Source organism: Syngnathus acus, chromosome 13 (assembly GCF_901709675.1).
Source record: "Syngnathus acus chromosome 13, fSynAcu1.2, whole genome shotgun sequence".
NCBI lineage: Eukaryota > Metazoa > Chordata > Actinopteri > Syngnathiformes > Syngnathidae > Syngnathus > Syngnathus acus.
Window position 1 is genome coordinate 647,727 of NC_051098.1, and position 8,641 is coordinate 656,367.

Sequence of the window (8,641 nt, forward strand, 5' to 3'; positions counted from 1 at the left end):
AAATAAATCGATGGACTTCGGAGACCCTGAGCCAAGCCACCTGCCAAATTTGGCCACCCTGCGCAAGGCAAAGCAAGAGAAAAATGATTTGGCATTAGGTGACAAAATCCAATTTTATCATTGCAGATGTTGAAATACAGTGCACCTCACAGTGACAGCATCAAAGACATTGGACTTGACAAGTTTTTCTGTCACTATTGGAGTCAAACACAAATGCATGTGTACAAGAGCTTAAAGAAATCCCACCCAATATTATGTGTTGATGCAACTGGCTCAATAGTTAAAAAACTGATGAGGCCGAATGGCATGTCTGGCCATATCTTCCTGTATCAGGGTGTTATGACAGGGCATACCAGCTCCAGTGTCCCAGTCGTGCAGATGCTGTCAGAGAAGCATGATGTTAATGCTATCACACAGTGGCTGAAGGAATGGATCCATGCAGGTGCATCTGTTCCTAAAGAAGCAGTGAGTGACTTTTCTCTGGCGATTCTTGGAGCTCTAGTCAAAGCTTTTACCCCTCATCCTGATCTGAAGAGCTGCATCAATGAGTGCTTTAACATTTCACGTGGGAATCAACCTGGACATCTACCCCCATGTTTTGTCAGGGTAGATGTAGCACACTGCATTAAGATGATCTGCCGATGGGACTGCCTGAAAAACAAAAGACCTCGTGTTAAGGATTTCTTTGTTAGGTCAATAGCACAGCTTCTTAAGTCACAATGTTTGCAACATGCAAAAGAACTTCTTCGTGCTATCACCATTGTGGCACTGAGTGAGACAGAGGGTAATGACAATTCTGGAGCCCCTGTCCCATCAGAAAAGTGCAAGAAATACTTGAGAGCGCAAATCGCAGAGGAATTTGTCCCCATTTCAGATGAGGAAGTTGAGGGACAAGAACCAGGTGATTCATTAAATCAGCACATCCAGACTAATGTCCGAGAGTGGGTGACAGAAATATGTGAGGAGAGCAGGTCACTTGCCATGGCTGATGGGGATAGAGACAACATCCACTTCCTCCCTGAGATTATTCCCCAAATAACAAGACTTGGAAGTTACTTGCCACTCTGGACAGCAATAATGGTCCCTCTCTTCAAAAGCGCCAGCATCACTGCAAGTTCCGCAGCTGTTGAAGCAGAGTTCAAAAACATAAAAAAAGGCCTTTTCAAGCATGAAAGCCTACCCATTCGTGTGGACCGGTTTGTTGCTCGTCATCTTTCCTTCATTGAGGGAAACATGCGGATTTGCTCTGCAAAACAAAAAGTGATGTGTGTGATGCCACGACCGTCAGAGAGCCTGACAATGTCTGCAGTACTTCTCAAACTGAAGTAGTAAACAAAAGGGGAGAAAAATCTCATCCTGGAGCGGAGCCAGATGTATCTACTGACAGTGCAGTTGAAAACTGGAGAGGTTTAGCGGTCCCACCGAAAAAAAGAAAGATAACTTCATATCTCTCTCCTTGTCCTGAATGGCTGCATATTGACACACAAGTGGGCTGGAAAAAAGTCAAGGTACCATTGTTGAAAAACGGGAACCATCAACAGCCTGTTAAACTTCGCACATCAAAAGTGTTTGTGCTCAATACTTGTGCATTTGATTCTGTCTTGCAATGCTTATGCTGTTCTTTCTGTGAAAGTTTTTCATTTGAAAAGACTGTTCTGAACTATGAACGTGGGAACCAATTCCTCCACCTGGTGAAAACCATCACAACACAGAGTGTGAACCCACAGGTATACTCACAGAGGGCAGAACTGCTGGGGGAAATATTCAAACCTGTCCTCCTGACCTCTGGTGCTCTCCAAATTGATGCACAATGCCACATCTCCACTGTAATTGAGAGCGCAATGAGGAATATCCCAAGTGTTTATTTGATAAAACAATGCTCCTCACAGTACTGCAGTTTAAGACAACAAGTAACAAGGCAAGTTTCATTTGCTTGTGCAAACATTGCTGTCTTGCAGACCTGTGGCATGGCTTCTCTTCAGGGCAACAATACAGGCAAGGCTCTGTGTTCAGGTAATGTTACTCACAGCTACAATCTGGGAGAGTTTGTGTGGATTGACACTGACCTTGGTAGCAGTTGCAAGGAAGTTGCCTTGCTTGAATTTCCCTCCAGTCTGGAGCTAAAAGAGAAGACCTTTACTTTGAGAGCAGTCATTGGCTTTGAACCAGGACTGACCCAGGATTCTCTCGGGCATTATGTGGCATACTGCAGGAGGACTGCATATGCCTGGGAGATTTATAATGACATGGGAAGTGGAGTGGAAAGCAGCAATCAGTAAATACTAAGATCTTCCCACATGCTGTGTTCTACCACAGTGCAGTGATGCATTGTTTGAATTGTTGGAAAAAAAATGTTGATAATGTTCCCTTTGACAAAGAAAGTTATTTTTCACGTTTTCAAGTTTCTTTTTCTGGCTGTCATCAACTTCACATACATGTATTAATTGTTGCATTAATTAATGTTTTGGAGCAGACATAGACTCATCAGGTATTTAGATTGCGGTGAACCTTTTGCACGTCAGATGTAATTGAAAAAAATGATCACATAGGCTTATTGAAAACAAGGAAATTAATCAATGAGCACGATACAACATAATTACAGAAATATCCTCGTACTAAAAGCCATTCCCCGCAGTGAAAGTTTCTGTAAGATAAAAAGAAAAGAAAAAAAAAAGGCTAAGAACATATTTACCTTGTATTCGTCCTGCATCAGGAGCATTCCAGTCCAGGAGCTTGAAATTCGCGACAAAATACAGGTGACGTGGGCTGGGTGACGTCTTCGCTATGAATTAAATGTGTAATATCTGCAAAACCGTAGCATCACAAACGAAACTTTTTGCAGCACAAACCAGCACAAACGAAACACAAACGACCGGCACTATTTTGGGTCAATTTGGAAGTAAACAGGGGGGCGGGGCTACCTGACGTCATCGCTATAAAATAAATGTGTAATATCTCCGAAACGGAAGCAGCACAACGAAAATTTTTGCTGCACAAACCTGCACAAACGAAGCACAAACGAACGGTACCATTTGGGTCCATTTGGAGCGAAGTGGGGGGCTGGGTGACGTCATCGCTATAAAATAAATGTGTAATATCTCCGAAACGGAAGCAGCACAAACGAAAATTTTTGCTGCACAAACCAGCACTAACGAAGCACAAACGAACGGTACCGTTTTGGGTCCATTTCGAGCAGATGGGGGCTGGGTGAACTCTGGATGACCTATAAAAGAATCGTTCATAACTAAAAAACCATAGCAGCACAAACGAAAATTTTTGCTGCACAAACCTGCACAAACGAAGCACAAACGAACGGTACCATTTTGGGTCCATTTGGAGCGAGGTGGGGGGCTGGGTGACGTCATCGCTATAAAATAAATGTGTAATATCTCCGAAACGGAAGCAGCACAAACGAAAATTTTTGCTGCACAAACCTGCACAAACGAAGCACAAACGAACGGTACCATTTTGGGTCCATTTGGAGCGAAGTGGGGGGCTAGGTGACGTCATCGCTATAAAATAAATGTCTAATATCTCCGAAACAGAAGCAGCACAAACGAAAATCTTTGCTGCACAAACCAGCACTAACGAAGCACAAACGAACGGTACCATTTTGGTTCATTTTGAGCAGATGGGGGGCTGGGTGAACTCTGGATGACCTATAAAGAATCGTTCATAACTAAAAAACCATAGCAGCACAAACGAAAATTTTTGCTGCACAAACCAGCACAAACGAAGCACAAACGAAACAGACTATTTTGCTTAAATTTTGCGTGGGGTGGGGGGCCAGCTTCACGCAGGTGCATTGTAGTCATAGCTTCTTTCGGAAGGCCATTATGACTGTCAACCCAAATAAATGTATGAGCACCTCATATTATATACAGTAAAAGCTACAAAACAAACCGACAAATAACTCGTTTTCAAATCAGACGAGTAAAAACTGGTCAAATATAAAAAAAAAAGATATTAAAAGTGAAGACAATTTGCAATTCTAGTAATGACACCAATTTGATGCACAATTTGTCTTCGCGGGCCACATAAAAGGATGTGGCGGGCCGTATCTGGCTCCCGGGCCTTGAGTTTGACATCTGTGCTTTAGATGAACAAAACGGCTTTGAAAAGAGACCTTACGGAGGCTACGAAAAAAAGGTTCTCCAGCCTTATGGCAGGGGGTGCTACTGATCCCGGGATGCTTCATGCGAATAAGAGATCTCCAGTTCAAATTTAGTGAACTGAGGAGCAGTCGTACGTTTATTTAGTTTTACATTCGTTTTGTTTTTCTTTCCGTTTTTACATCTCGTTTTACAATGGAGGATTATGTATATATCCAAACGATTTTCAACTATGAATTTTCGGTCGAAGCAGGAGGTCATCAGTAAAGGAAGAGTAACTCCGGAGTTAAAAGGTTTGATTCGGACAACGGGACTTCGGAACGGAGTGGTACGCACGATCGAAAACAAGTTTTTGATTCCATGTGCTTTATTGAGTGTTTTATGTGTGAAGGACTGCTGATTTTAATTAAAATAGTTCAAATTAAATAATGAATAAGCCACACTAGAGCAGCGTTCCCCAACCCTTTTTGTGACACGGTTAGGTGTTATGTTCAGAAACACGCGGACAACGGCTCCGTGCTCAGCCACGCTCGTGTACTTTGACGTAAAGTCACATACCACACTCAGTGATCAGGGAGCTTAATTTTGTCCGATCGCGCAACTGCAGCGCACCGCCGAACGCGCAACCGTAGCGCGCCGCCGACCGTGCAACTGCACCATGCTGGTCGTATTATTGTGACAGAGCAGTCGCTAAAATTTAGAAAATATTACTTTCCCAAATTTAAGTGGACCTCAGTGCGCAGGGAGCTTAATTTTTTCCGATCGCGCAACCGCAGCGCGCCGGGGGCTCACTGTTGCATTGCTTTTGGAGAGTCTTTGTGTTTTAGGATGGCTTTATTGCTCCCACTTGCTTCCTTTGTACGCATGATTAGAGTTATGCAATCCTCAGAGTAACGAGAATGTAATAACGAACGTAGTCAGTTGGCATACGGGTCCTCTCGGCTCATCTCGCGAGGTTCGACAACGAATTTCGTCCGACATCCGAAGCAAATAAATCTCGAAGTTTTTGTTCGAATACCGATTTGTTCGAGAACCAGGACGTTCGATAACCGAGGCTCCACTGTATTCTGAAGTAGTGTGTTGGTCCTAACGATCATTCGTTCATTCAGGTTTTCCCTCGTGTCAATCGGCTCTGTAGAGAAAAATTAAGAGAAAAGTTATTATTTGGAAATTGTTTGAAAGACAAAATAAGCAAAAAGAGATTTGTATTTCTGTTTAGTTTTACACTTTTCTGTTTTGCACATTGGTGTAAAATAAAGGACAGGAAAAATCAGAGGTTGGCATTCCTTTTGTTGTTCTCCCCACCTAGCTGTTCTACAGTTGCCAGTAGTTAAATACATAAACAGATATCGTAAAATTCGGACTATAAGCCGCGGTGTTTTCTCAAATTTTGAACCCTGCGGCTTATAGTCCGGTGCGTCTTACATAGGATTTTTCCCGTGATATTTGTCATGACTTGATCACTTTCATATACTCATAAAAAGGCTGTGGACCGCTGTTGTGCGGCACCGCTTTTCTGAGCGGAGGGATACCGGGGAGAAAAGTGGTGTGTTGATCGCATGTCCATCCGCCAGGCAAATAGTGCCGTATAATTCACACAAAGAAGAGACAGAATGAGATCAAGACGGACATTACTGAAAGGAAGCTTTTATACACAAACCGTCATTATGGGGTACAAAAGAAATGCATGTTATACCGCTTTTAAGTTAAAGGCAGTCGATTTGGCCCATTGTTGATGACATTGTGTTTTCTTTCTTTATTTCCCAGTCACGTCTACTCTGGTGCTATACGTGTAGCTCGCTATTTTAATGTAATTTAGCGCTTCGTGCATGAATAAAATTAGCATGAACAGACCCTCATCATGGAAAATGCTAGAAGAAATGCATAAAAGCGACGACAAAAGAGAGACTGAGAAAGCGTGTGGCGAAGGATGTCTAACGCTATACCAATCGGACACTGAGGAGGAAGACTTCGATGGTTTCAGTGCACAGGAGGAAGATGAAGATGACTCTTTTAATGGCTCTTTTTTTACTTTTAGTGGTATGTTTTTTTAACCAGCCCTGTTAGTGCTGTGCTACCGTGTTGCTGCTGTGTTACCGCCGCGTCTCAGTGACTTTTACCGGTATGTTTTTTTTTAATCCAGCCCTATTAGTGCTGTGTTATTTCCGTGTTGCTGCGGTATTACTGCCGCATCACAGGCAGTGTTTGGAAAGAAATGTTAAGGTATGTTATTAAAACTTTAAAAAGGCTTTCTGTGTACAGTCTTTCTTTGTAAATAACTCGCGTGCACACTTCCGTGTTGCTGCGGTACTACTGCTGCGTCACAGGCAGCGTTGAGAAAGACATGTTAAAGTATGTTATTAAAACTTTAAAAAGGCTTTGTGTGTACTGTACGCACGCGCGGCTTATAGTCCGGTGCGGCTAATATAAGAAAAAAACCTAAAATATCCACGAATTTTAGATGGTGCGGTTTATAGTCCCGTGCGGCTTATACGTAGTCCGAAAATTACGGTACATAAACAGACAATATAAACATCAGACACGACAAAAACTATAGCAAAAGAGAAGAATAGATCAGATTAAATTAAATAGATATGTTAATTAGAGATGGTAAACTCGAATCAGTCCGCTCGACAAAGCGCTTTTTTTCTGTGCGGCTTTGCGGCCCAGTACCAAGTGACCCATGTACCGGTACCGGTCCGCGGACCGGGGGTTGGGGACCCCTGAATTAGTGGTAGCACTCGAGCCGGTCCAATCTAGGCGTAATCTGAGACAATGTCCTTCTTCTTCACGTTTTTTTTCTTTAAAAGAAATCCAAAGGTTTGTCTTTTAATGCTTGGTCTCCATGTGCCGAAGCAGTTTTGAAGGCTTCATTGCCTTGTTAGCCAGCCTGTGGCCACATATTGTGCAGAGTGGGCTTGGCGCGTCAGAATCACCTGTGGCGATTAATCCATATTTTAAGTAGGACTCCTGAAATTTTCTTTTAAATGCAGCTTCTCTTTTCTTAGAAGTTGTAGCCTCTTCTTCTTCCGTCTCCTCATTGGTTTATTTTCCCTTTCCGAAGAAGCTTTCCAAACATCTCTGTTTCTTGCTCATCTTTGCTAGCTTCGCGGGCTCAACGGGGGTGACATGTCACGTGACCGGGACAAACGTCTTGACCTGAATTAACTTGTGTCAAGAGATACAGACGGATGTAATTGGGAGAGAATCGCCACATTTTTTTATATTTTTCAAAGTAAATTCTTACTCATTTTTGCTAGCTTTGCGGGCTCGACTGGGGAAACATGTCCTGTGACCAGGACGAGCGTCTTGACCTGAATTAATTGATCGTCGATAAAAGATATATATTTTTTTTTTCTGTGCAGCTTGGCGGCCCGGTACCAAGTGACCCACGGACCGGTACCGGTCCGCGGCCCGGTGGTGGGGACCACTGCTCAACACTCGTAAGGCGGCGGGCCCTGACAACATCCCGGGTCGAGCGCTGAAGGACTGCGCTGGGGAGCTGACGGGTGTCTTCACGGACATCTTCAACATTTCCCTGCAGCAAGCCGTCGTCTCTTCGTGTTTCAAGGCTGCCACCATCGTACCTGTGCTGAAGAAACCTGCCCCGTCCTGCTTCAATGACTACCGCCCCGTGGCACTGACGCCCATCATCATGAAGTGCTTTGAGCGGCTTGTCATGGAGCACATCAGATCCATTCTACCCCCCACCATAGACCCCTTCCAGTTTGCGTACCGAGCCAAGCGGTCCTCTGAGGATGCCATCTGCTCGGCCCTCCACTCGGCCCTCACCCACTTGGAGAGTAGGGACTCGTATGTGAGATTGCTGTTTGTGGACTTCAGTTCTGCCTTCAACACCATTGTGCCACAACGACTCATCTGCAAACTCGCCAAGCTGGGCCTCAGTACCTACCTCTGCAACTGGCTACTAGACTTCCTCAGTCAGAGGCCTCAGGTGGTACGTGTTGGCGACAAGATCTCCGCCAGCATCACGCTGAGCACGGGGGCCCCCCAAGGCTGCGTGCTCAGTCCGCTGCTCTTCACCCTGCTGACGCATGACTGCGCTGCAACCTACAGCACCAACCGCATGGTGAAATTTGCTGACGACACGACTCTGGTGGGTCTCATCACCAAAGGCGACGAGACTCAATACAGGTTGGAGGTTGACCTTCTGACCACGTGGTGCAAGGACAACAACCTCCTGCTGAACGTCAACAAGACCAAGGAGATTGTTGTTGACTTCCGGAAGGGTCACACCCAACACCTGCCGCTGACCATCGACGGTGCTGTGGTGGAGAGAGTGAGCAGCACCAGGTTCCTGGGGGTGCACATCAGTGAGGATCTCTCCTGGTCCACCAACACCGCATCACTGGCGAAGAAGGCCCAGCGCCGCCTGTATTTCCTGCGGAAACTCAGGCGAGCGTGTGCTCCTCCGGCCGTCATGACTACATTTTACCGTGGCACCATTGAGAGCGTCCTCTCCAGTTGTATTGCTGTTTGGGGTGGTAGCTGCACTGACTACAACATGA

General features: G+C 44.9%; 1 long non-coding RNA gene across 2 annotated transcripts; it reads right to left on the reverse strand.

Annotated features, from left to right (window-relative positions):
* Positions 1–657: 657 nt before the first annotated feature.
* LOC119132879 lies at positions 658–2,754 on the reverse strand. 2 transcript variants are annotated; one of them, XR_005099963.1, is made up of 3 exons: positions 2,693–2,754; positions 2,067–2,120; positions 658–1,246 (listed from the first exon to the last, which is right to left on the reverse strand). It is a non-coding gene; the product is annotated as an uncharacterized LOC119132879 (long non-coding RNA). The 2 variants fall into 2 exon arrangements; XR_005099962.1 differs by lacking the exons at positions 2,067–2,120; positions 2,693–2,754 and adding exons at positions 1,738–1,824; positions 1,961–1,982.
* Between the last annotated feature and the right edge of the window lie 5,887 nt (positions 2,755–8,641).